Genomic DNA, 26,958 nt, shown 5'->3' on the forward strand with positions numbered 1-26,958 from the left:
CTTGTCTCACATCTTCCTATTTGCCTCCTCATGACTGACAGCATAGACCAGCGGCGGGGGAAGCACATGCAAGGACTGGGGTCTTCACCTGCAAGGATGGGGTTATTACATGCAAGGATGGGGTTATCACATGCAAGAATGGGGAGAGCATATACCAGGATAGGAAGCATGTTCCTTTATATCTGCAGTTTGGTACCCCTGCTCCTGTCTGTGCTTGCTCTTTTCTCCCCCACCCCACCCCGCCTGCTCTCAGGTGCCCCCACCTGCTCTCTGCATAAGTTGTTTTTTCTAAACTAAAACCTCAATATTCAAGTTAAATTGCTGTGTTGGCACTTTGCGATAAATAAGTGGCTTTTGGGTTGCAGTTTGGGCACTCGGTCTCTAAACGGTTCACCATCACTGGTAAAGACCATCAGCATGCACCACTGGTCCAAACTGTGCTGTTTCACTTGCTGCTAGCAGGCACAACTTTGCCTTTGCAGAGGAGAGAAGTTCAGAGTGGAGACGTTGGATCGAGTGATCCTGCCTGCTTCAGAGCAGTTTTAGCAAGATCTATATTACAGAGCCTGCAAAGTGGTCACTTCTTGCCACCACTAATCATGTGCTGAGAAACCTAGGCAAGGAGATGTACACAATAGAATTAAAATCCCTCCGTTCTTGAGACTAAAGAGGATCTTTAAAGAGGTGCTATACAGAAAAGTGTACCCATACACCCTTAGCCATCCATAAGCTGAGACTGCACTGTATGGCTGTTTTTGAGTCGATTTGCTCATATTCATGTTGCATGCACAGACTTGAATGCAGTTAATAACACAGTTCTACCTCATACGTGACAACATTTGATAGTACTGAGCAGCTGAATGGCACATGGAGCACGTCACTGAAAATTATGTCTATAATCATGCCATTTCGGTCCATTGCTCACAGACTCCCTACCTTTCCGAGATACAAAAAACCTCCCAGAGTTGCTGGATTTAGATATGTTCCATTTTTCCATGGGCATAGCATACATTTTGGGTAAAATGGCAAGTACATGCTACCTGCTTCAGTTTGACCGAAAAGTCTATGACATCTGCTATAGCACCTGCATCATTTTAGAACGGTATCTTTATATAGTCATTTACTTGTACAAGACTGAGGTTCTCTGGAATAAACTTGACTACCAAGTGATAGAAAAAGCAGCTAATGTAGTAGACAGCAGATAAAAGACTGCCCACGAGTAGAGCGCATGCTTTTTTTTTTCCTTTTAATTTCTGACTAAAGGTAGGTTTTACACGCTTTTATCGCAGAACTGAAATGTTCCCTCCAAGTAAGCAAACTTCATAATGCAGCGTTACATGGGTGTGGAGGACGTGATTTCTTGATGGTGCAGATCATGTACTTCATTAGAAATCCACATTTTAAGCAGAGCAGTAATTACCCATCAGCAAACAGCGAAGCCGCTAATAATGATGTGGATGAAATAAGCCGTCACTGAGATCCTTAAACATCTCTCGGTCACATTTTCTTGGATGTGGCTGCATGTGAACAGAAAGTTAAATACAGTAAATGAGACCTTCTCAGGAGCGGCTGGTGCAATTATTGTCTGGCAGAATCACATTAAATGAGGCTGCTGGTCAAAATGCCTTGAAATATTGCACCCTATTTCTGCTAGGAGAGGCTAATTACAAGACTGCGTGGCTCTGTGTTAAGTCTTGCGTGCTACACTCATGGCAGGGAATTAAATTATGATTGTGAAAAGATTATACGCTGAAGGTGAAATTAGTATAATTAATATATACTACACCAACACACACACAATCATGACTAAAGGTGCATCTACACAGCCGAGGAAAGCTTGTTTCATGACAATTGTCCAGTTTAAACAGTGTGGCGATAATCCAACAAATGAACAAAAAGCGTATTCGTCAGGTGAAACTATCTTTCGCCCCCCCAAAAAATCATTGTTCTCAGTAGCAAGACCTGTGCAATGGTTGGCTATGTACACTGAATGATAAATTACCGATTGTTCAGTGCACATTCAAAGCGGGGTTGGCCTGTGTAAAAAGGCTATTAAATGACCATCAATCAGCAAACATGTAGCTGATCGGCCACTGTAAATGGATCTTTAGTAACCCACATGCTTACCTGCCATGTTATGTGCCTAGTGTGCAGACCGTACCCCTCCCTACCCAATAAATCTGCTTACATCATTTACAAATCCTGGTGGATTTATGGGACTGTCAGTTATAGAGCCAGGTATCTGTATCAGAAGGGTAATAATTATCTGATGCCATCTCACAATTCCGACATCCAGAGATAAGATGTGCCAAAGGTTAAAATCTGCTGCTCCGAAATACAAATTTATTATGCAAGTTGAGGTCTAGTAGGCATATTCTTATATTTCATGATCCATATAGATAAGCCATTCCACCAGTTGAACACACACAGCAAAACTGATCGACTATTTTATGCATGTGGGGAGTACAGATGAGTTCGGTTCGGATTGCAATCGCCAAATTTGCAATATTTGCCGATTTATTTGCTGAATATTCGCCAAACATAACCGAAAGCCATTCAAGGCAACGGGAGGCAAAAACAAATGCATGCACAACACCTTCTAACGGCCCAAAAAGCTGCCAAAAACACATCAAACTATGGGGAGACACCAGGAAAGTTGCCTCGATTCACCCACAGTACAAATCATAGCATGGCACTGCAGCAATCAGCCAGGCATGAGGTATCGGGGTCTAGGAAAGCACTTACAGCTTTCAATTGAACGTCACAGTAAGACGAGGTAGGTGAGGGATCGGTGTAGGCCTCCTGTGCTGGGAGCCCTGACACCACATGCAACAGCTCAACCTGCTTTCATGCTAGGCCACACAAATCATATACATTTTGTAGACTCCTATTGTCAGAAAAATCTAAGGATAGTAACACGGGTAGTTGACTCCAAGGAAGTGGAGGCCTGAAGGTCTCGGAGGCCTACTGCTACAGGCAACACGCATGAAGGAGATCCAACCAAGAGTCTACACATTTTGAAAAATTAGTGGCAGATACCACCACAGTGGCATCAATTTCACCACAGGAGAAATAGTATAATAGGGACCAACAGGTCTTCCATTACGCCCAATCCAGCAGATGGACACCCAACCAAGATTGTTCACGCTTCAAATAATTATTGGCAGACACCACCAAAGTGGCATCAATTTCACCACAGTAGAAATAGTATAATATGGACCTATAGGTCTTCCAATACACCCAACCCAGCAGATGGACACCCAATCAGGAGAGTTCACATTTAAACAAATGAGGGCCTGAGACCACCGAAGTGGCATAAATTTTTCGAGAGTATAAAAAGTATAATTAGGACCGACCTGTCTTCCACTACAGCCACCCCAGCAGATATAGACCAATAATGATTGTTTACATTTACACAAATTTGTGTTAACATCTGCAGCAGCATCAGCAGCAGGCACAGAAGCCACACTAAAGATATCACAGAGTGCAGTAACGCAACATTAATGCAGCATACTAAAAAATGCAATATAGCCTAGTCTGTACAGACTGCTATTAGGGTGCAAAAGTCCTTGGAGATCCATGACTTGTTCATCTTGATGAAAGTTAGGTGGTCTACACTTTCAGTTGCCAGCCAGCTGCGCTTATCTTTCAGGATACCACCAGCAGTGCCAAAGACACATTCTGAGAGAATGCTGGCTGCCAGGTACGATAAAACCTCCAAGATGTGCGAGGCGAGCTCAGGACACACATCCATTTTGGAAGACCAAAATGTGAAAGGGTCAGAACCCTTCCTGATGGTATTGATATTCAGTTGTAGATACTCCTGCACTATCCTCTCCATTCGTTCACCACGTGTAAGACTTGTATTCTGTTGTGCTTGTGCATAAGCTGGTCTAAAAAAAAAAAAAAAAGTGTCAAATGATTCACAGAAATTGCTTCTTCCACTTACACTACTGCTGCTAATGTTTTGGCGTTGACGAATTGACGTGCCGGAGGTTGGAAGTCTACAGTAGAGCTGCGTTGCGAACTGTGTGATTCACTGCTGTCTTAGGGAAAAGCTCTCTTAAGGTTGTGCAAAAGCGTGTTTCGATACTCCAGCAATCACGGATCAAGGCGGGAACCATTTGGCAAAATTTGATTTTATAATGTGGATCTGACAGAGTGGCAACTCAGTAGTCAGCACGATTTCTAATCATAACTATGGATCATGTTGCAGATAGTGCAGCAAGAAAGCACTCCTATGTCGGGCTCTACCATGAGGTCCAAGCCTATGCTGTGTTTGTCGCTGGGTAAAGGCCCCGTCTCACTAAGCAATCTCGGTAGCGAGATCGCTGCTGAGTCACAACTTTTGTGACGTAACAGCGATCTCACCAGCGAGATTCCTGTGTGTGACAGCGATCAGCCCCCCCGCCGGTATCGCTGATCGCTGCAAGAAATCTCTGGACATTTCTTTGGTCGCTGGTCTCCCGCTGGCCAGCATGCATCGCTGTGTGTGACAGCGGGAGACCAGCGATCAGGTGTAAAAAATAATAAAAAAAATAAAAAATATTGTTATTCTCACCTTCCGATGTCACGTTCAGCCATCCCGCCTCTCTCCACGCTCCGGTCCCAGTGATCCTTTGCACGAATGACCGCGAGACTTTGTTATCCCGCGAGACCGTGACATCTCGCGGTCATTCGTGCAAAGGATCACTGGGACCGGAGCGTAGAGAGAGGCGGGATGGCTGAACGGGACATCGGATGGTGAGAATAACTATATTTTTTATTTTGATTCTATTTTTTACAGGATGGCCAGCGATGCCGGGCGCTCGGCATCGCTGTGCTGATCGCTGGTGAAGCTGTCTGTGTGACAGCTCACCAGCGATCACATAGCGACTTACTAGCGATCCTGACACCTTGATATCGGTGTCGGGATCGCTGGTAAGTCGCTTAGTGAGACGGGGCCTTAACGCTGATGCATGTTTCCTCCGTCCTCTCTCGCCAACCATGAACAACAGAGAGGGGAGGATTATCCTCTTCATCTTCTGACAGTTGCTCGCCTATCATCTCTTCCTCCTCCATTTTTTCCTCAGATCTTGCATTTACTAACAGTTTGTCTGTCATCACCAGCCCCCCCCCCGCGATCACAGTAATCCACCCTCCCTTGGCTCCAGCCTGTGTGAAAACAGTCTGGAACTTGGAGACAATGTTATCCCTTCCGCATCCTCCTCTTCTTCTGGGGACCACCAACTCCTCTCGCAGGCTATTCAAAGTCTGTTCCAGCATACAGATGACAGGAATAGTGATGCTGATGACGGTGTCATCAGAGCTAACCATATCAATAGCCATTTCAAAACTGTGTGGAAGGGTGCAAAGGTCCTTAATCTGTGCCCACTCTGTAAACGTGATATGTGCCACGTCCATACTGCATGGGTCCAGGCTATACGACAAGACATACTGCTTCAGAGCTTGTTGCTACTAACACAGTCCCTGCAACATGTGCAGAGTGGAATTCCACTGTGTCAGCACATCACATATCAACCTGTACTCGGGCATGGACAAAGACCTCTATATCAATGCAATTTGAAGACCTCAGGAGTGCGACAGGCGGAAATGAGCACACAGCTTCTGTAGCAGCTCACCCATGCCAGGATAGTGACAGAGAAAACGCTGTAACACCAGGTTGAGGATGTGAGCCATGCAAGACACTGTGTGTGTGCTTGCCTCGCCGTGGGGCTACCACCAGGTTCGCACCATTATCGGACACGGCCTTTCCTGGATGCAGGTTCAGCGAAGACAGCCATTGATGAAACTCAGCCTGGAGAGCTGTCTGACTGTGATCTATAATGCATATCAATTTTAACACTGTCCGATTGCAGTGAGCCCTGGCTGCGCAGTACAGAGGTGGTGGGGATTCACTCTGCACTGTTGGAACGCATGTCTCATTAAGGCAGACGTTGAGGGCACAGGTGATGACCCTAGAGGAGATAGAGGAAGAGGCAGGAGCAGTGGAGGAATTGTTAAAAGTAGAGGTTTGTCCTGCATGCCTTTGGGATGCCAAGACTTTTGGGGCAGCGCCTGCCCTCACAGCAACCAGTCACCCAGCGCCCAGTCAGCGAGATATAACGCCCTTGGCCATGCTTACTCGTCCAAGTGTCTGTGGTGAAATGCATCCTGGCAGACAGATTTAGTCAAGTAATAGGTGATGTTTTCTGCGTCATGATGGTGTAACGCAAGCACAGCTTTCTTAGAAAAGGACTGTGACACCCATCCACTTTCAGAAAACATCCGTATCTACCAGGCAGAAAAGCAGCATTTCCATGGCAAACAGATTGGAGATGGTGGAGTTCAACCTCTTAGCTTTGTCATGCATAGGAGGAAAGAATCTTTTACGTGACCAGAACTACAGTACCGTGGGCTGGCTGCAGTGCTGAGAGAGGGCGGAGAACAGTGAACCAGACAAACTGCTGGACCGTGAGAGGTGCAGGCGGAGATGTTACAGTGGATTGAGAAAGTTGTGGTGAGCTCATTCTCGGAGATCGGTCGAAAACAGCAGGCATGTCCGCTTCAATTACAGTTGACAGCAGACTCTCAGTCAGTGTGACTGGAGCGGGTAAAGAACCTGAGGTTCTGTGTTAGAAGACCTGCGTCTCAATAGTTGGCATGGTAACAGAGGAGGAACAGGCAGCAGATGCGATTGATGGGGCGGCTGATGGTTGTTGAGGTCCAATGGTTCACATTTTAGTGCAGTGGATTCCCAGTGTAACGCATGTTGATTGCGCATGTGAAGTTATTGCACTTTTTACCTCTACTCAGTTTTTTTTTTTTTTTGCAAAGTTGGCAGATTACGTGAGTTGGCTCACCCTTTGCAGTGTCAAAAAAAGGCCCAGCTAGGCAACCCTTGCCACCCCAGCTAGCTGCAGACCCGCGGACGCTGCTGGTCACAGCCACAGTTGTGGCTGAGGATGCATTGCTCATCATGGCTGCATCACTACATGTCTGAGACAAACGGTGCAACATAACCTCCTCATCTTCCTCCTCTGATGACCTACTCAGCTATATGCCTCCATGTTCACACCAACTGAGATCTAACACCTCATCATCATCATCTTTGTTGTCACATTCTTCGACCTTGGAGTTACCCGCCTCCTCTTCCTGCCCTGACAGCACACTACAGTCCGCGTGAGCCTCAGATATCGGAGTCTCATCAGGATCACCTCCCCCCGGGGGTTAACACCTGATGACGAGAGCCAAGATGCTGCTCGGACCCTACTTCTTGTCCTGCCCTGGATCAAGGCTAAAAAAAATTTGTGCATCGGTGCAGATTTCCTCCTCTTGACTCTGTGAAGCTTTAGAGTACACTCCTGATGACCATGGCATAGAATGTGTGAACAGGTTTTCAAGACTCACCCATATGTGGTTTCATATCACCACAGCACAAAATGACAAGGTGGGATACAGCAGGATGTTTCACATTTAGCTAGTGAAAAAAAGTGATTTAGAATGTTATACTTGTGCATGAAGCACAATAGAAGCAGTGCACAACACACTTGTAAGACATATGCCCTGCTGGCTTTTGTCTGTGGACCTCAGTAATGGGAAAAAAATAAATAAAAAATGCTGGAAGGTAAATTTAACTGCCACACTGGACACTACCTAGCTACACTGACTGATATACAACCGCCTAGCTAACTAGCTAAAATCTTCCTACTAAAAGTGCCAGAGTCAGAAGCAGCCTCTGTGCTGTTATAGTGTCAAAATGGCGCTAAAACAACACGTCCTCTGTTTATATGGAGAGGGACACGATTTCAGCAGCCAATGACACAAGCTGTTGTGTCAGAACATTGTGGATGTTTCCTGCGCCCAGGTTGGCTAGCCGCAATGTGCACACAAAGTTAGCGGAAAAATAAAACAAAAACTACTGTTTACAAGAACGCCGTGCCTATGTGCTCTGCAAACCCCCTCTCCTCATCAAACTCGTGCCAAATGCTCATGATACACCACCAATATCGTTGCTAAAGTGCTAAAAATACTTTTGTGGCAACGCAAACATTTTCCCCACACTTTTAATCAAATGTTACCGATTTTTTAAAATTTTGCTAGTGTTTCCAATCACGAATCCGAATGTGCCATATTCGTGCCAAATTTATGTTTGGTGATCGATTTCTGTACAAATTCACTCATCATTAGTGGGGAGTAAAGAATGACACAGGGATTCTGTCTAGTGTTTTTTGACTTTTTTGTCATGCATCGCCCCTCAACGACCTGCAATGTACATAGCCTTTAAAAGTGGTTGTCCAGAGGCAAAAAAAATGTTCTATTGTGTGTGAACTGTTATACAATTGTACTTTTCAGTACCACTCTTGTCCCTGCAGTTCCACTTCCAAGTTTGACATGAGAGAAAGATTCCTCCTCTTGTGTGTGGGGACGTGATATTAAACGGGACTGTCTGTCCGGATCAGTCCAATAGCTAAGCCAGCCCCATTCAATTCAGTGGTCTTGTCCTGATTGATACAAGAAGGGAGAAGTATGATCTGTCCTGTGCGGAGACCAAAGCGAAAAGGCTAACCAGCAAAAAGAGCACTCGAATCAGGACGTTAGGGTACGTTAAAGTATATTAGTAAGCGCAATCATATGTCACTTTCTACAAAATGGAGCACATTTTTGAGAATAGCGCCTTTTTAATAGATGCACCCTTTAAAGCTGAGTCTGTTCTAGGTGAAACGTTGGTGTTAATGCCACATAACATGACATTTGACTTTTGTTACTAAGGATCACATCATGATATTACAAGACCTTAAAGCTGACAGCTAACACTGCAGTACAAGATGAGTGTCTATGCAAGTGGACAGATGTCACCTTGAGCATTACTCAGATACAATAGAGAGCAGAGTACATATGAAGACTGGCAGTGCCTGCGCTCTCCATCTCCGCAGAAACCGGGAAGAGAAGGACATTCCCTCGGTTCAAAGGTTTGATCTTTCACCTTTATGACCCCCATATGTTCTTCTTTCCTTTATAGAAGTGGATAGTTATCCTCACATACATAACACAATGTCTTTTGTTAACAGTGATGACATAAAAAATGTCTAAGAACGATGTGGGCAGTTTCTCACAGTTTCTCAAGGCATTATGCCAACTCTGCAGATGGTGTAAGAAAATGCAATAATGGCAGGGTGTTATAGCCCAATGTTCTCTATGCCAACATAATGTATCCGGTTAACAGAGATCATCACCTGAATGTATTGCTCCATAGTCTCTGAAACCTTTCACAGATGAAGTTTGCTTTCTATACCCAATGGATGTATTGCAATAGACTACATAAGGCTCTGTAACCACGGTAGAACTACAAATCTCAGCAAACCAAGCCTGCACTTTACACCTGTGGTAACTGCATCTGCGCTCTATATTGGGTGTACTCATTAAACGTATCAATAGGGCAACATATTCTTTTGGCCTCTATCAGGGTAATATTTTTTTTTTACTTCAAAGAATTTGCAGCAGAATACATCAAAAGGAGCAAAAAAATATGCACTAAGTGTTTTTTGTTATACAAAAAAGTGACTTTATGAGCAATGTTCAACACCATGTACCTATATATTGGTATACTAGGAGGTATACTGTAGGAAATCTGGATTTATACCACTGATGAAAGGCTCAGACAGTCTGCACAGAGCCTTAAACGCCCCATACACATTAGATGAAGGTTGTCCAAATTTGGTGGGATCCGCCGACCAAGTAATGTGCACGGGGGCCTCCCCCGACGTCCGACAGACGATAAGGGATATATGGCTCAAGATGCTGTATTTCCAACGGTTAATCCTTTTGCTCTTTGGGAGAATCATCTAACAGCTATAGAATATGTATGTTGGCCTTTTAATAGTTTAGGTTTTCCCCTCTCTGGTCTATATCGAAACGTTAATACAGTAACTTGCACCTGGCAAAAGAGGGGGGAAAAAAAATATTCATAACGGCTATCACTGTAAAAAAAAAAAACAACAAAAAAAGTGCCACAAGATGAAGGGACACACCTGGAAAAGCCGGGACAGATTAATTTTTGGAAATCCCCTTAAAATATCAACCCTTATGTTCTAACCTGTCACCTCACACAAACCCACTGTACACTTATAACATCCACCTCCAAATAAAAAATATTAGACTTGGAAAAGAAACATGTAACTGAAACTTAATACTCAGATTTCTCTCCTCTCAATGCTCCTCCTTACATTTGTCCCTGGGGCATAACTTCCAAAAGAAAAGGAAAATGTCTGTCTGGATCTTCTGTCAGCTCGTCTTACCTTTAATTGCAGTCTATCTAGAAGACTTGTGTTATATACAAGAACTGCCCTGGAGCGCCATCTTTACTGCAGCAACATTTTGGCAGCGAGAGACTACAGCAGAAGGGGTTATCATACAACTTCTGCTACAATGGTAAAGTTACTGTGAGCATAAAATATCCCAGAAATTATCTATAATAGTACTGATGGACATTTTATATTAATTGGTAGCATTGAAATATACAGGTAAAGTTGGACAAAAAAAAAATGAGCCCGTATTCAGGATTTCATGGGGGGAAAAAAAAGGCTCTGTTGGTACATGTTTATTGTTCGCATTTTTTCTTTTCCCAGTGTTTAAGATCTTTTCACGGGAACTGGAGTTAACTGGACTTCTCTTCCCTTCCCCATTTTCATTTTTTTTTACCTTAATCTACTCAGTTGTAAAGAAGACCTATTAAGGCATTGAAACATCATAGAGAAAGGTCTACCACAATGGCCCACACCGATCTCCAGGATGTGTAAGGGGGTAGAATATATTTATGCAAAAAAAAAAATCTAAATAATAAAAGGAAAAGATGGTTACACTTTAGGTGAGAACACAAAATCTACCACCTGATCTCTCCAATTTGTTAGTTTTGTTTTACAGGTGACTCCATGGTCTTTCTTGCCACACACACAAAAACAGGCTCTGTTCACATCTTGTTTTGTGAACACATTTGGCATGTGCATTAAAGAAACTCCTCTGCACTCTCAAAATGGTACAGGGAATCCTCATGGTAAATCACCAACAGAGCAAAGCCTGTACCACCTTTGGTCATCACTCCACCATTGTACTATGACATGACAATCCTACATTGGAGGCATATGTCTGACAGATCATGTGGCATACACTACCGTTCAAAAGTTTAGGGTCACTTAGAAATGTCCTTATTTTTGAAAGAAAAGCACAATTTTTTCCAATGAAGCTAACATTAAATGACTCAGAAATACACTCTATACTTTGTTAATGTGGTAAATGGCAATTCTGGCTGCAAACGTCTGGTTTGTAATGCAATATCTTCATAGGTGTTTATAGGCCCATTTCCAACAACCATCACTCCAGTGTTCTTCTGGTACTTTGTGTCTGCTAACTGTGTAAGAAGGCTAATGACTGGTTAGAACACCCTTGAAAACCTTTGTGCAAGTATGTTAGCACAGCTGAAAACAGTATGGCTGATTAGAGAAGCTATAAACCTGACCTTCCTTTGAGCTAGTTGAGAATCTGGAGCATTACATTTGTTGGTTCCATTAAACTCTCAAAATGGCCAGAAAAAAAGAACTGTCATGTGAAACTCGACAGTCTATTCTTGTTCTTAGAAATGAAGGCTATTCCATGCGAGAAATTGCCAAGAAACTGAAGATTTCCTACAACGGTGTGTACTACTCCCTTCGGAGGAGAGCACAAACAGGCTCTAACCAGAGTAGAAAGAGAAGTGGGAGACCCCGCTGCACAAATGAGCAACAAGACAAGTACATTAGAGTCTGTAGTTTGAGAAACTGACGCCTCACAGGTCCTCAACTGGCAGCTTCATTAAATAGTACACGCCAAATGCCAGTGTCAACGTCTACAGTGAAGAGGCGACTCCGGGATGCTGGCCTTCAGGGCAGAGTGGCAAAGAAAAAGCCATATCTGAGACTGGATAATAAAAGGAAAAGATTAATATGGGCAAAAGAACACAGACATTGGACAGAGGAAGATTAGACAAATTGGACAGAGGAAGATTAGACAAAAGTGTTAAGGACAGACGAATCCAATTTGAGGTGTTTGGATCACAAGAAGAACATGTGAGATGCAGAACAACTGAAAAGATGCTAGAAGAGTGCCTGGCGCCATCTGTCAAGCATGGTGGAGGTAATGTGATGGTCTGGGGTTGCTTTGGTGCTGGTAAAGTGGGAGATTTGTACAAGGTAAAAGGGATTTTGAATAAGGAAGACTATCACTCCATTTTGCAACGCCATGCCATACCCTGTGGACAGTGCTTGATTGGAGCCAATTTCATCCTACAACAGGACAATGACCCAAAGCACACCTCCAAATTATGCAAGAACTATTTAGGGAAGAAGCAGGCAGCTGGTATTCTATCTGTAATGGAGTGGCCAGTGCAGTCATCAGATCTCAACCCCATTGAGCTGTTGTGAGAGCAGCTTGACCGTATGGTAAGCAAAAAGTGCCCATCAAGCCAAACCAACTTGTGGGAGGGGCTTCTGGAAGCATGGGGTGAAATTTCTCCAGATTACCTCAGCAAATTAACTGCTAGAATGCCAAAGGTCTGCAATGCTGTAATTGCTGCAAAGGGAGCATTCTTTGACGAAAGCAAAGTTTGAAGGAGAAAATTATTATTTCAAATAAAAATATTTTTTTCGAACCTTGTCAATGTCTGGACTAGATTTTACAATTATTTGGCAACTCATTTGATTAATAAAAGTATGAGTTTTCATGGAAAACACAATTGTCTGGGTGACGAAAAACTTTTGAACGGTAGTGTACCTGCGACAGGAGGCTGCAGAGGGCGCGGGTGTCCCAGTCTCAGCACTCAGAAGGGCCCACCCAGAGCGTCGCTACACTTATAGTACATCCTAGCAGTAGAGCAAGGAGAAATGGTCTCCCTGCACTACCGCTCTCCATTCTCTTTAGGCAGAAGGTCACTTTAAGACTGCGTTCTACAGAATGGCCGTGGCTCCAACGCATTCCCAGGATGTCAAGAGTCGTGGCACGGTAATGTCTTCACACCATACCACGACTCTGACATCGTGTGCATGCACCAGCGCTAAGACCGGGAAATTAAAGAGTTTGGGACTTAATGAAGTGGACATTATATTGTTTGGGGGGGGGGGGGCTAATGCAATGGAAATTACACAGCTCGGAAGTGAATGTGGGGCCATTATACAGCTACTGTGGGAGCAATTATACAGTTTGGGGGCTAATACAGTGGGCATTATATAGTCTGGGGGCTAAGGCTGGGGGCTGATGAGAGGGTCATTAGACAGCGTGAAAGCTAGTCATACAGTTTGGGCCTACTGTGGGGGGGCAATCATACAGTGTGGAGACCACTGTGAAGGGCCCTCATACATTGTAGGGGGGGTCCTTAAAAGTGTGGGAGCCGTTATACAGCATGGGAGCTAATGTGGGGGGCCATTCTAAGGTGTAGGAGATAATGTGAGGATCATTATACTGTGTTTTAAGGGATCAGCAGGGACATCATACTATGTATAGAAGAGCTGCGTGGGTATCATACTGTGTATAGCAGAGCTGTGGGCCCAGTATACTGTATATAGAGGAGCTGTGGAGACATCATACTCTGTATAAGGGAGCTGTTGGCCCACCATAATGTGTATAGAGGAGCTTTACATTTGAGGACTCAGTGGACATTATTAAATGTTAAGAGGGCACTTAAGAATCATTATTGTTATAGGGGCACTCAGAGTATTGTGACTGTCAAAAGGACAAAATGTGAACGCTTTTCTAGTGCATTTGCAAAAGGCATTATATTCTAAGAGGCAATTTTAACATCTAGAGGACACAAAAGGAGGCATTTTCCCCACCATCCTATAGAAGGTAAGCCCTCAAGAGCAGGGTCCTCTCCCTTCTTTATCAGTTCATTGATTGTTAGTTTCTTTACTGTATGTAAGTGATATCTGTAATTTGTATGTAACCCCCTCTCATGTACAGCACCATGGAATCAATGGTGCTATATAAATAATAATAATAATAATAATTACTATATAAGGGGCACAGTGGTGGACATTATTAGGTGGGGCAGTAAGAGGAGCTGTTATTGTGCCAAACAGTAGGTGCAGTAATAGGGACACATGGCAGCAGCGGCTCAGCATTGGGATATAAGTAGGATGCAGTTGTGCAGTTTGGGGATAGATGGGGACGGTGCTAGAAATGTGAGAAGTTATGTGTGTCTTTGCTGTAATCCCTGCAGAAGAGTTGTGGCTGGGAGAAGTTGTCATGTCAGTCTGGACCAGATGGAAAAGACGTGAAAAGTGAATGATTCCACCAGACAGAACGTCAGCTGTATGTTATTATCCATAACTGTACTGTAATCACTTGTATGTTCTGCAGGACTGGTATCTACCACTATGTCGCCATATGGTGGTAATAGAAGTGTGCCAGCATACTTGTAATCAGGGTTATCAGTTAGGGGCCCACTCGAATGTTTCGTTCCAAGCTGAACCCCTAGCTATGCCTCTGCTGCTGCCACCCATTATATTGTATAGGCATATAAAATAGTAGAGTGTAATATGATTTTCCATAACACAAAAAAAGTATACTAAGATATACCAGCATCAGGGCGGTCATAAGAACACCCATTTGTCCTGCAATGGGTAAACAAAGCCTTTTGGAAACATTTGAAGCCTATGCCAGGAGCTGTATCTGATGTACACGCCAAAAATAGCCTATTAACAAAATAAGAACAAAGCCTTAAAATTTCTCTCTTTTTTTTAGGGAGCAACAATAACATCCACAAAATGTAAAGATCCAAAACGGATATGTAAAAAAGAAGTAGCCTCAATGTTGGACAATACAAACTTTCTGTGATGCAAGCACAGGAGTTTTTTTTTTTTTTTAAAGAAGTGGCTGTTGGACAAATCCAGGAAAATAATGCTGACAATATACAGAAATGTGAGAAAAATGTTGGATCAGATCTTCAGTAAGTAAACTATAAGGGGCATTATAGGATTTAAGCCATTTCTTTTCCTCTTGTTGTAGAAGCCAGTGGTGGTGGGCCACACTCCCAGGCATCACCAGCATGGTCTTCTCACATGTATCGATAACATATCAGAGGACCATTTTGCCTTTAAGTTCTAGGTGCTTTCTGTGTACGTGTGGAAGAAAAGGCTGCAGAAACCGTTCTCATTGCTCAGTCCTTCCTTGAAGACACTCAGGATGAACATCAAAGAGAAAATAATCAGATTTTACCAATATGCCTGACAATAAAGGCTGCTCCTAATGTATTTACATCCCTCAGCGTACAACCTCCAGCACTGTGCGATCCTTCCTCGCAGTACTTTTCCATTCTTCTCCAGACAAGGTGTTCACGGGATTAACCAGACAAGATTATTACTCTAATAATACATCCTGTCCTCTCAGATATCATTAGGGAGCTCAGATGTGCGCTGGAAACATCTCGTGGCCTGGACCCCCTCCTTCCTAAAGAGTGAGCTTCCTGGGTAATTTAAGAAGATATTTCTTCTAGTTAATGTAAGGCAAATCATAAAAGCTGCAATCAGACCTCAATGTGATCTCTTTGTTCCTCTGGAAAAGTGCAGTCAATGGACTGGAAAGGAGAAACACATCATCAATAAATCTTCCAGGAGAGCGCCAGTTTAATTTGAAGGTACCATCAAATCATGACTAGGACGCTTCCATTCTGACTAAGGAGCTATTATATACATTACAACACTGATCTGAACTGGCAACTCTCCACCGGCCTGACCAAGCCGCAGACGATAGATTATAATTCATAGTAAATAATGCTTTTTGCTACAAAGGAACATCTAAAAGGTCTATTTCCCCGGAACAAGATGTCTAAAGCAAACATGAAACCAAAGAAGTACTCTAGGCAAAGAAAAGACCAAGCATGAAGAAGTGTCCTCAAGACTCAACTACTCCCCACTAATTCTGGCAGCAGTTGTACCCCTTTCATCTCACTGATAAACCAGTGGCCTACAAAGCTACAGTATTGTGTGCCACTGGCCACTACTAGATTGCCCTACAGTAGCTAGGCTGGTATAAGATAGGTCTTTTTACATGGACTGATAACTGTCCACTCCCAATGTAAAACAGGCCATCAAACAGCTGGCAAACGACGAAATGTTTGATACAGCAGCACATCCCCACGTGTAAATGTGCTGCCGAGAACATGCAAACCACACAGAGATGAAAGATTGTAGTAATGACAGTATATCCCCATACAGTGTGAACATACAGATGATTGGTGCAAATAAAGGGAAGCGCAAGGAATGCCAATCAACTTGCTATGCTGTCGATCCACGCTCAATATGGGCAAAGTGTTACAGAATAACATTGTTTTTTTACTTCCCCTTTATGCACAGTCTTGTTCCTGCCTTCTGCCTTGTCAATCATTTAACATAGCCATTCGTTATTTATCAGGAGTGAAGGTCCCGTTGCAGCTGCCCACAGGCAGTGCCGCAATCATTTATTAACTACATAATAAATCAGCTTTCTACTCAGACCATGAAGTCGAAAAAGCAAATGCAGTGACAGTCTGTAAATGAAGAGACCCCGGTCCATGTTACATAACAGCCTTGTGCAGAGGAACTAGACACCGACAAGCCTGCTGATCTCACTACAGGCAACGAAAAGCAGCTGCAGCTTCCAGCACGAAAAGAACTAAAAAGCCAAAGAAAAATGCTAACATGAATAAATATGCATGGTCATTTTTATACTACTTGCAATTATGTGCCTAATAGTGAATAATATTTGGAAATTTACATGGTTCTCTGCTTTATCTGATAAGTCAACTTGTGGTCTTGCAGGTTCAGAGCTCATTGTCTTTTTATATTGTTTTCTCTCATCTCTTCCCTCAAAGCTGTACACAGTGTGTCTTTATCGCCTCTGTCCCTCATACCCATATTGCTAGTGATGTATATATTACTGTCAATTACATGCCCAACAGAGTGTATAGAAAAACATACAATGATCTCTGCTTTTTCTAAGATCCTGGCTTGTGGACCTGCTGGTTCAGAGCTCAGTGTCTTTCTATATTGTGTTGTCTGTTGCCTCCCTGTACCCTGTGTGTTTGTGTCATTTGCAATTTCTCTGAAGTGTCTCTTTGCTCAAGTACATCACAAAATGCTGTATTATACTAACCTGCAGTGACCACAGGTCCTAATAGTACGCATGGCAGTAATGTATAACCGTGGGATCACACCACACACTGAATTGTCTGTTATCTGTAAACATGGTGGCACAAAATTATTACAAAAGTTCACAGACTTAGAACATGTTCGCTGTGGCTGCAGATCCTGTTACTGGTTTGCAGCATGGACTGTATTCACAGGCTACAAACAAGAACCTATGCTGGCATCACTAAAATGGAGGTCTGTAAAGGATTGTGATTTATGCAGCAGCAATTTACATTATATGATATAGGTAAATGGGTGTATAAGAAGCCCCATTAGCCCCATTTGCTGAACATGGTTTACCCAAGTGGCCCTTTAGCTCTGCTGATATAACCCCAGGGCACCTTCTGTCAGAACGCTACACTGTTGTGTCCTTTTATTCTTCCTCCTGGAAATGTATGAATACATTGAATATACAGGGAATAAAGTATAAGTTTCCTACATAGGCCGACATCATACAAACAGTGCTCATAATGTCAGAGTAGGTACTCACGCTACTAACAAAGACAATGTGGCCACATCAAGTTGTTAATATATTATGGTAGTTCAACTCACGTGGCGGTACACAGAGGTAGGAAAGATAGGAACACCGTCTCTTTAAATCCTGGGTCGGTTTATTAGTAAGCGGCATAAACCAACACAAGGGGAAAAAAAAACTCAGCTTTCCGGCTAAAACAGAAAAAAACAACAAAGAAAAACAAACACTGCAACACAGTCCATATGATGCGGGTGGCACCCCGCTCTATAGCGTCACAGGTTCAGTCTGTCCTCTACAGGACACTGGAGACTCCTTTCTCCAGGCTAGCTGAACCCAGACTGCCTGTAGAGCCCATTTACTTAAACCCCAGACTATGTGACTCTTTCCATCATGTGACTGACCACATGATCATGACATCACACAGGTCCTGGCAGCTCTGCAAGTGAAGATAAAGTGGACCTCTTCCCACCCCCTCTAGGAAGGTCCACATGAAACCAGCCCTTTATGCAACTTTAACTTAACCCTCACAACACATAGTGTGCTGGAGGAAAATACTATATCATCTCCTGAGGAAGAAGTCTTGTACTTCGAAACGCGTTGAGATTGTGAATAAACCATCTCTTTTATGAACTGTTTGCTCCTTAGTCATATATAGCAGTACAGGAAAATAATCCAAGAAATCTCCAGTAATTTAATACGTTTGCGGTCACTAGTTTGACCTGTGGATCTACGGCAGCTGACTGATGATTCTATGTGCCTTTATTTCTCACATATCAGGTGAGTGTGATCTGACTACTTTCTTTAACTTATCCAACGGATAATACCCTATTCTGAGTTTTTTTCTCCTACAGTGTCAATCATTACTCAGCAACCGCAGGAAGACATCAAGTGACCTACAAAAGGAATTTCAAATGGCAGCTGGGGAGAAGTGCATGGCAAAAACAGTTTGTAATGGGCTCCTAGAGGCAGGGCACAAGTCATGTAAAGGTAGAAAAAAGGATTTCATCAATGAGAAAGCAAAGGAGAGCCAGGCTGAAGTTTCCCAAAGACCATAACGCGTGGACAATAGAGGACTGGAGTAAGGTAATCTTCTCTGATGAGTCTAATTTTCAGCTTTGCCCAACACCTGGTCATCTAATGGTTAGACGGAGACCTGGAGAGGCGTACAAGCCACAGTGTCTTGCACCCACTGTGAAATTTGGTGGAGGATCAGTGATGATCTGGGGATGCTTCAGCAAGGCTGGAATTGGGCAGGTTAATCATTGAGAAGGACGTATGAATTAAGCCACATACAAGGTTATCCTGGAAAAGCAGTTGATTCCTTCTGCTCAGGCAATGTTCCCCAACTCTGAGGACTGTTTTTTTCCAGCAGGACAATGCGCAATGCCACACAGCTAGGTCAAGCAATGTGTGCATGAAGGACTACCACATCAAATCCCTGTCATGGCCAGCCCAATCTCCAGACCTGATCCCCACTGAAGACCTCTGGAATGTAATCAAGAGGAAGATGGATAGTCACAAGCAATCAAACAAAGAAGAACTGCTTAAATTTTTGCACCAGGAGTGGCATAAGGTTACCCAAAAGCAGTGTGAAATACTGGTGGAAAGCATGCCAAGGCGCATGACAGCTGTGATTAAAAATCATGGTTATTAACACAAAATATTGATTTCCGAACTATTCCCGAGTTAAAACATTAGTATTCTTGTTTCTAAATGATAATGAACTTGCTTTCTTAGCTATATATATATATATATATATATATATATATATATATATATATATATATATATATATATATATATATATAAACAAAGAAACATGCTGGTATAGCTCTATCCAGAGGAAATAACAGAGGTGAAGCAGACTGCAAAATTCTTAGAAATGGCATTCCAAATAAAGTACTTTTATAGGAAACACAAGAATATGTTAAAGTAGATAAATCAGGAGAGCTGAAGGACCTTTTAAACCCCCATACCATTAGATCAGCACGAACTTTATAGGAAAAAATATATTGATGGCAAGAATAAAACATCCAATTAATCCACTATTAGTCAGTACAGGCAGACACATGCCTGATATAAATCAATTTGAAGAACGGGCTTTACTGACCACAGGGGGCTGAGAAGTGAAATGATGTTTATCATCAGATCTGAAGAAGCTTAGAAGCAGAGGTGCCATGTCCCAGTGTCAATCGCCTTATTTAGTAAATAAAAGAGCCAGGATTACCAATTGATTTCTTCCAGGGATCACACATGAGACTATTTTCCTTCTATCTGGAATTCTGTCGTCACACTTCACTAACCTTATAAAAGAAAGGGTAGTGCTTACCGACCACCAGGAGATCAGGTTTTTCATTCAGCTTCATTGGCACAGGTATATAAAATCCATCCCCTCACCATGCTGTCTGCAATTCCCAACGTTTGTGATAGAATAGAGCTGACTGATACCAGCACGGTCCTTTAATAGGGTCACCATTGCAACAAATCAGTTCAGAACATTTCTTCCCTCCAAAATACAAGATGAGGTTAGGACTCTGCAGTTATAGAGTCAGCAGAGCGTTGGTGACTTTTCTGCGCTCTGCTCCTCAGCACTCCGTGACGCTGCTCTGCAACTTTACATGGTCTCCACTTTTTGGCTAAGTTGCTGCAGAGTGGAAGGAACTGCAGCAACTTAGCCAAAAAGTGGAGACCACGTAAAGTTGCAGAGCAGCGTCACGGAGTGCTGAGGAGCAGAGCGCAGAAAAGTCACCAACGCTCTGCTGACTCTATAACTGCAGAGTCCTAACCTCATCTTGTATTACCATCAAAACTGTACCCTTGCTGGGAGCTTCATGGCTGAGCAGTAGCAGGCCAAAGTGTTGGATGGAGTGGCGAAAAGCTGCCACCACTGGACTCTGGAGCAGCGGAAACGTGTGCTGAGGAGCTACGTTTCACAATCCTCTATGTGGCTTCTGATGGATGAGTCTGGGTTTGATGACTGCCAGGATAACATTAAATTGTGTCTGCTGTACAGTCTGGTGAATGACAATGCCATGGAGTTGTTTTTCAGGGGCTGGTCTAAGCCACTTAGCTCTAGTGAAAGAAAGTCTTAAAGGAGTTGTCCAAATAAAAAGTCATCACCTATTCACAGCGTAGATCAGTGTTTCTCAACTCCAGTCCTCAAGACCCACGAACAGATCATGTTTTCAGAATTTCCTTAGTGTTGCACAGGTGATGCGATTAATGCTTGAGCAAGTGAGGAAATTATCACCGCTCCAACACTAAGGAAATCCTGAAAACTTGACCTGTTGGTGGGTCTTGAGGACTGGAGTTGAGAAACCCTGGCGTAGGTGAACACAACAATCAGTGAGGATCCGACCGTTGGGACCTGCACTAATCAGCATAATGATGAACTTTTATCCCTGTTCGCATGGAGCAGCAGTGTACATGATTGATAGCAGCTACATTCATTCCCTATGGGACTACCAAGGGCTGCACTTGGCTTTTCCCGGCAGCCCCCATATAGAATAAATGGACAAGTTATAACTTCACTTTCACCAAAAAACTCCTTTGGCCAGAATACACAAAGTAAAGAATTTTAACACCCAACGTTTTGGTTATTTATAATATATGCCAAAGCTGTCTGATAGTGTCTGTCCCTGCTCTTTCCTTTAAACACACAAATCCGAACCAAATGAGTATGAGCAAGTCAGGACTGAGAGCAAATGGCTGAATGGGTGGCTTTTATGGTGCAACAGCATCCAACTTTGGGAAAGGACCCTTTTTGGTCCCCATAGCTCTGCCCTGTGCACAAAGCAGCCTCCATAAAGGCATGTTTGTGTAAGTTTGGTGTGGACGAATGAGACTAACCGCACAAAGCCCTGACCTCCACCCCATTGCATACATTTCCGATGAACTAGAATGGAAATTACAAGTCAGCCCTCTCATCTAACATCAATGTTGGACTGCACAAATGCTTTTCTGGATACCAGAAAGACAGTATATATATGAGATTAGATAGACAGAAGTCTTTGGTTTTCATCAGTCACAATGGCCTAGGTATGACTTATCTGTGCACTCCGTACAGCTACACAACAGTGCAGGAAACACAAATATACCAGACAAGTATATGCAACTATACGGTAAATCATGAATTTGAAGCTGGAAACTAATATGACATCCTCATCACTTCAGAACTGAATGGGTTATGTGACCCGTGTGGCAATACACAAAATGACATGACATGACGATAGGTCATGGTTGTCCTCCTCGGATGGCCATGGCGGCAACAATACTGGCAGTAAAGGCAACAATGCAGATACAATAGCTCCCTGCTGTCTCGCTGATAATTAATGACGTTTTGCGAGCTGATAATTGATACAAGTACAGTCATATGTAAAAGTTTGGGCACCCCTATTAATGTTAACCTTTTTTCTTTATAACAATTTTGGTTTTTGCAACAGGTATTTCAGTTTCATATATCTAATAACTGATGGACTCAGTTATATTTCTGGATTCAAATGAGGTTTATTGTACTAACAGAAAATGTGCAATCTGCATTTAAACAAAATTTGACCGGTGCAAAAGTATGGGCACTCTTATCATATCATTTTCTTGATTTGAACACTCCTAACTACTTTTTACTGACTTCCTGAAGCACTAAATTGGTTTTGTAACCTCATTGAGCTTTGAACTTCATAGCCAGGTGTATCAAATCATGAGAAAAGGTATTTAAAGTGGCCACTTGCAAGTAGTTCTCCTATTTGATTCTCCTATGAAGAGTGGCATCATGGGCTCCTCAAAACAACTCTCAAATGATCTGAAAACAAAGATTATTCAACATAGCTTTTCAGGGGAAGGATACAAAAAGTTGTCTCAGAGATTTAACCAGTCAGTTTCCACTGTGAGGAACATAGTAAGGAAATGGAAGAACACGGGTACAGTTCTTGTTAAGCCCAGAAGTGTCAGGCCAAGAAAAATATCAGAAAGGCAGAGAAGAAGAATGGTGAGAACAGTCAAGGACAATCCACAGACCACCTCCAAAGACCTGCAGCATCATCTTGCTGCAGATGGTGTCACTGTGCATCGGTCAACAATACAGCGCATGCATAACGCCTTTTTGTATGACCAAACAGCTCAATCTTTGTTTCATCAGTTCACAGGACCTTCTTCCAAAATGTAACTGGCTTGTCCAAATGTGCTTTTGCATACCTCAGGCGACTCTGTTTGTGGCGTGCTTGCAGAAACGGCTTCTTTCGCATCACTCTCCCATACAGCTTCTCCTTGTGCAAAGTGCGCTGTATTGTTGACCGATGCACAGTGACACCATCTGCAGCAAGATGATGCTGCAGGTCTTTGGAGGTGGTCTGTGGATTGTCCTTGACTGTTCTCACCATTCTTCTTCTTTGCCTTTCTGATATTTTTCTTGGCCTGCCACTTCTGGGCTTAACAAGAACTGTACCTGTGTTCTTCCATTTCCTTACTATGTTCCTCACAGTGGAAACTGACAGGTTAAATCTCTGAGACAACTTTTTGTATCCTTCCCCTGAAAAGCTATGTTGAATAATCTTTGTTTTCAGATCATTTGAGAGTTGTTTTGAGGAGCCCATGATGCCACTCTTCATAGGAGAATCAAATAGGAGAACTACTTGCAAGTGGCCACTTTAAATACCTTTTCTCATGATTTGATACACCTGGCTATGAAGTTCAAAGCTCAATGAGGTTACAAAACCAATTTAGTGCTTCAGGAAGTCAGTAAAAAGTAGTTAGGAGTGTTCAAATCAAAAAAATGATAAGGGTGCCCATACTTTTGCACCGGTCAAATTTTGTTTAAATGCAGATTGCACATTTTCTGTTAGTACAATAAACCTCATTTGAATCCAGAAATATAACTGAGTCCATCAATTATTAGATATATGAAACTGAAATACCTGTTGCAAAAACCAAAATTGTTAAAAAGAAAAAAGGTTAACATTAATAGGGGTGCCCAAACTTTTACATATGACTGTATATGTCATAAACAGCAGAAAACATCCATCTCTGTATAATCAAGTCTACATAATAATTCATGGACTCTACAAAAATACATTAATTTTGAAGATAGCAGCAATTCATATTAAATATGTGAACATTTCTCCAACTACGGTAAGAAAAAAAAATGGTAAAAAAAAATTTAGTTTTAGTAAGAAAGAACCCACTGATCAATCATCTTTTGATGTTAGCACTGTACATTTTGGAGCTATTCTTCTCAAAACTGCAGTAATCCCATGTCCACTAATCCCATGTTATAACTGTGAGCCCTGATCCTGGGCTGTGATAAAATGTTGCTTGAGGAAAAACCCATTAATCTCACCAAACTCCAACATTTCCCTAATGTAATTCTCAGTCTATGCTTCGTTGTCTTTTGCAGTCATTGTTAAATCTTAATAAAATATGCATATTTGCAAAGAATCCCAAATTAAATTTTTTTTTTTTTTTTTTTTTTTCATTTTTACACTTTTTCTGCCTTGCACAACACTTGGAGTAAACTTTGATTAGACAGTTTAAAGATCCCCCAAACTGATAAATCCGGTACATTTTAAAAGGAACCGATCAGCTGACTCTTGCTGGCCAAACCGCGGGCAGTATGACTGATCCTGGCAGCACTGATTGCAGTCTGTCCCAATTTCAAAATTTGGGAGTTATACAAAAAGAGTTGGTTTTATTAACCCATCTATTAACCCATTATTGCCCCATGTTTTCTAGCTGAATTATATCAGGATATTCAAAATCATAAACATTGAGCTCTGAGGCACCTCTACTGAGATATGTAAAAATAGAGTGGTATGATGTGGTATCATCTGTTGCTTAAAGGGGTTGTCTGAGAGAAGTGATGACCTATTCATAGGAGACCATGGGGGTCCGAAACCTTGCGTCCCCACCAATCAGCTGTTATTTGCTACTGGTGAATGTAAGCATTTTAAACAGAGCTTAAAAGAAATGTGTAGTAGCTGCAGCCGGGTACTGCAGAACAGCTCCTATTCTTAGATTTGCCTCTCCATTCAAAGAATTTCCATCCAGCAATGGCAGAATAACTAACAGTAACATAAAAAGTATCCGGTGCTTCCCAAATATTCAGAGAGCCAGCGCAGCCATGAACCATGACCAAAAACGACAATTAAGCAGGTTAAAGGGTTAAAATGTCTCCCTACATGAAACGGCTAGAGTAGTTCATGTGTAGATTATTTGTATAGGATCCGAGCTGGTTTGACACTAATCTTATCCTCAAGGAGTAAAAAAAAAAAATAGAAGTTGTGATTAACTTTATAAAACTTGACAATGGCTAAGCAGGCAGAATAAAGAGAAGGGATCTTTTCAGGATGTGAGAATTGTCAGTGAATCATTCGGTAACGCACAGCCGCCGCCGCCTGACTGCACCGCCAGCCCCCCAAGTGTTCTGCAGCCTGCAATCCAGCTTTATGATAAATCACATTAACTTTCTATGACCCCCACTGCCTCAAGGAAAACACAGCGGAGTCTCAGGCAGTTTGCTATACTCTAGAGGGATTTCATTTCCCTTAGGGCTGTGATAGATCTGAAACGGACAAGACAAGTCTGACAGCTAGATAAAAGGAAATATCAAGTAGGCCTACTCTCATGTGGGACTCCATTCTTAAGGCATATGATGAAATTAGCGATGCCCAAAATTTGTTAACCCTTTCCCATCTGGTTGGCACTATTACACTGAAAACATGTACATTTTGTAAGATCTTTCCATCTCCCTTCAAACCCATGTTTGATTCTACCGACTAAGAAACAGCTTGTATGGATATTCAGATTATGCTGTTCGTCCTTCATAGAGTATGATGACCATGACGGCAGGGTTTAGAAAAGGATCAATGGCTGTGAGTCCGGAGGTGACTGATCAGGTGAATCCGGGCCCTGAAGGCTTGCCCACATCTGGAACGCAGTTTAAAGGGGAGTTTCACCTACCAAATGTAACCCAGGCTGATGATCATTCATAGCCATGTTCCTTCCCAATCATTGCAACAGAAAAGAAAACACTTGTCAGGTGAACTTTTTGTGCAGGGCTAAAAATTATTATTAGTTCTCTTATATAAACTAAACTGAGGAGGAAAAGAATGATCGCACCAAACACCTGATAATCTTTTATAAATGGAAGCAAACAAGCGCTGATCAGCTTGCTATAACGTCGATTGACGCTCACTATGGACAGAATATCTTCCTGTGTATAAAGACTTTTGGTTAAGAAAAACTAGGAGTAAATACAAGAGAATAGACTGATCCTGCAGTCCTTTTGGCATCCATCTCCAACCTAAACCCCCCCACACACACTAGATGGCTGTTGGCTGAACAATGGCTAGACCGATCATACAGCCGGTAGCCATCTTGGACGTCTATCCCATACAGTTGACTACTTATCTCAGGGAGAAGAAAATAATCGGCAGTCTGAAATCAGGACATGTCGGTTCCTTAAGTCCCCTGATAATCATCTACCCGGGACCACCATAGGTAGTCAGCCAAACCCGTTGATACTAATGAATTCGGACAATGTTAGTCTTATGTGTATAGGGGGGCTTTACACTTGCTAGCCTATTAAATGTTAGTGGTACTGCAGAATCAGACTACACCTGATCTGCTTGTGGTCTGTTACCATGGAAACAAATGGATCTGCATCAGAGCTAAAGACACTAGTGGCATACAAAAGTTGCAAAATTCATTATCTTGGCAACCATTACATAGGGTGGTGTGTGCAAACGCCTAAGTGAGCCAATGCTCCCACGATGAGTTTTTGCTGAGTGTTTGATGTTGCAGGTTTTCTGCATTATTTTTGCACCTATTACCTACATTAAGTTATTGTGTTTTTTTTCCTTTATATTGCACTTTGTCTCTTTTTAGTATCTCACATTTTATATAACACTGCTTTGTTTTTTATACTTCCTGGTATTTGGATTTGAAAAAACTTTATTGATAAAGTCATGTGCAGATTACATACATTTTTTTTACTTGTGAATTTTCTGCATTAATGCAATCCTATGGGGAAATCTACAAGTAAATATCACAATAGTAATGGACACGTTGCGGATTTCAAACATGCACCTGTAGGTCAGTAAAAAATGCAACAAAACAACAAACCATGGGCATGAGATTTCTTTACATCCCATCCACTTTGCTTTGAGAGGCAAGCATTGTCCTGATACGTCTTCCTATAGCAAAAACTATGTGGGTATGCCGCTGTCTGAAACATGCCTTGTGCACATACCCTTAGGGAGTTTTTATCAAACCCTGTCAATAGGTGACATTCCCCCTTCACACACAGCGAGATCGCTGCTG

At 42.5% G+C, this 26,958-nt stretch overlaps 1 protein-coding gene across 2 annotated transcripts in view; it reads right to left on the bottom strand.

Annotated features, from left to right (window-relative positions):
* The window catches only part of BRF1 (BRF1 general transcription factor IIIB subunit), a 338,242-nt gene that overhangs the window by 53,940 nt on the left and 257,344 nt on the right, over positions 1 to 26,958 (bottom strand). The window lies entirely within an intron of this gene.

This window comes from Dendrobates tinctorius, unplaced genomic scaffold, assembly GCF_039654945.1.
Source record: "Dendrobates tinctorius isolate UK_male_01 unplaced genomic scaffold, ASM3965494v1 ptg000006l, whole genome shotgun sequence".
NCBI classification, from domain to species: Eukaryota; Metazoa; Chordata; class Amphibia; order Anura; family Dendrobatidae; genus Dendrobates; species Dendrobates tinctorius.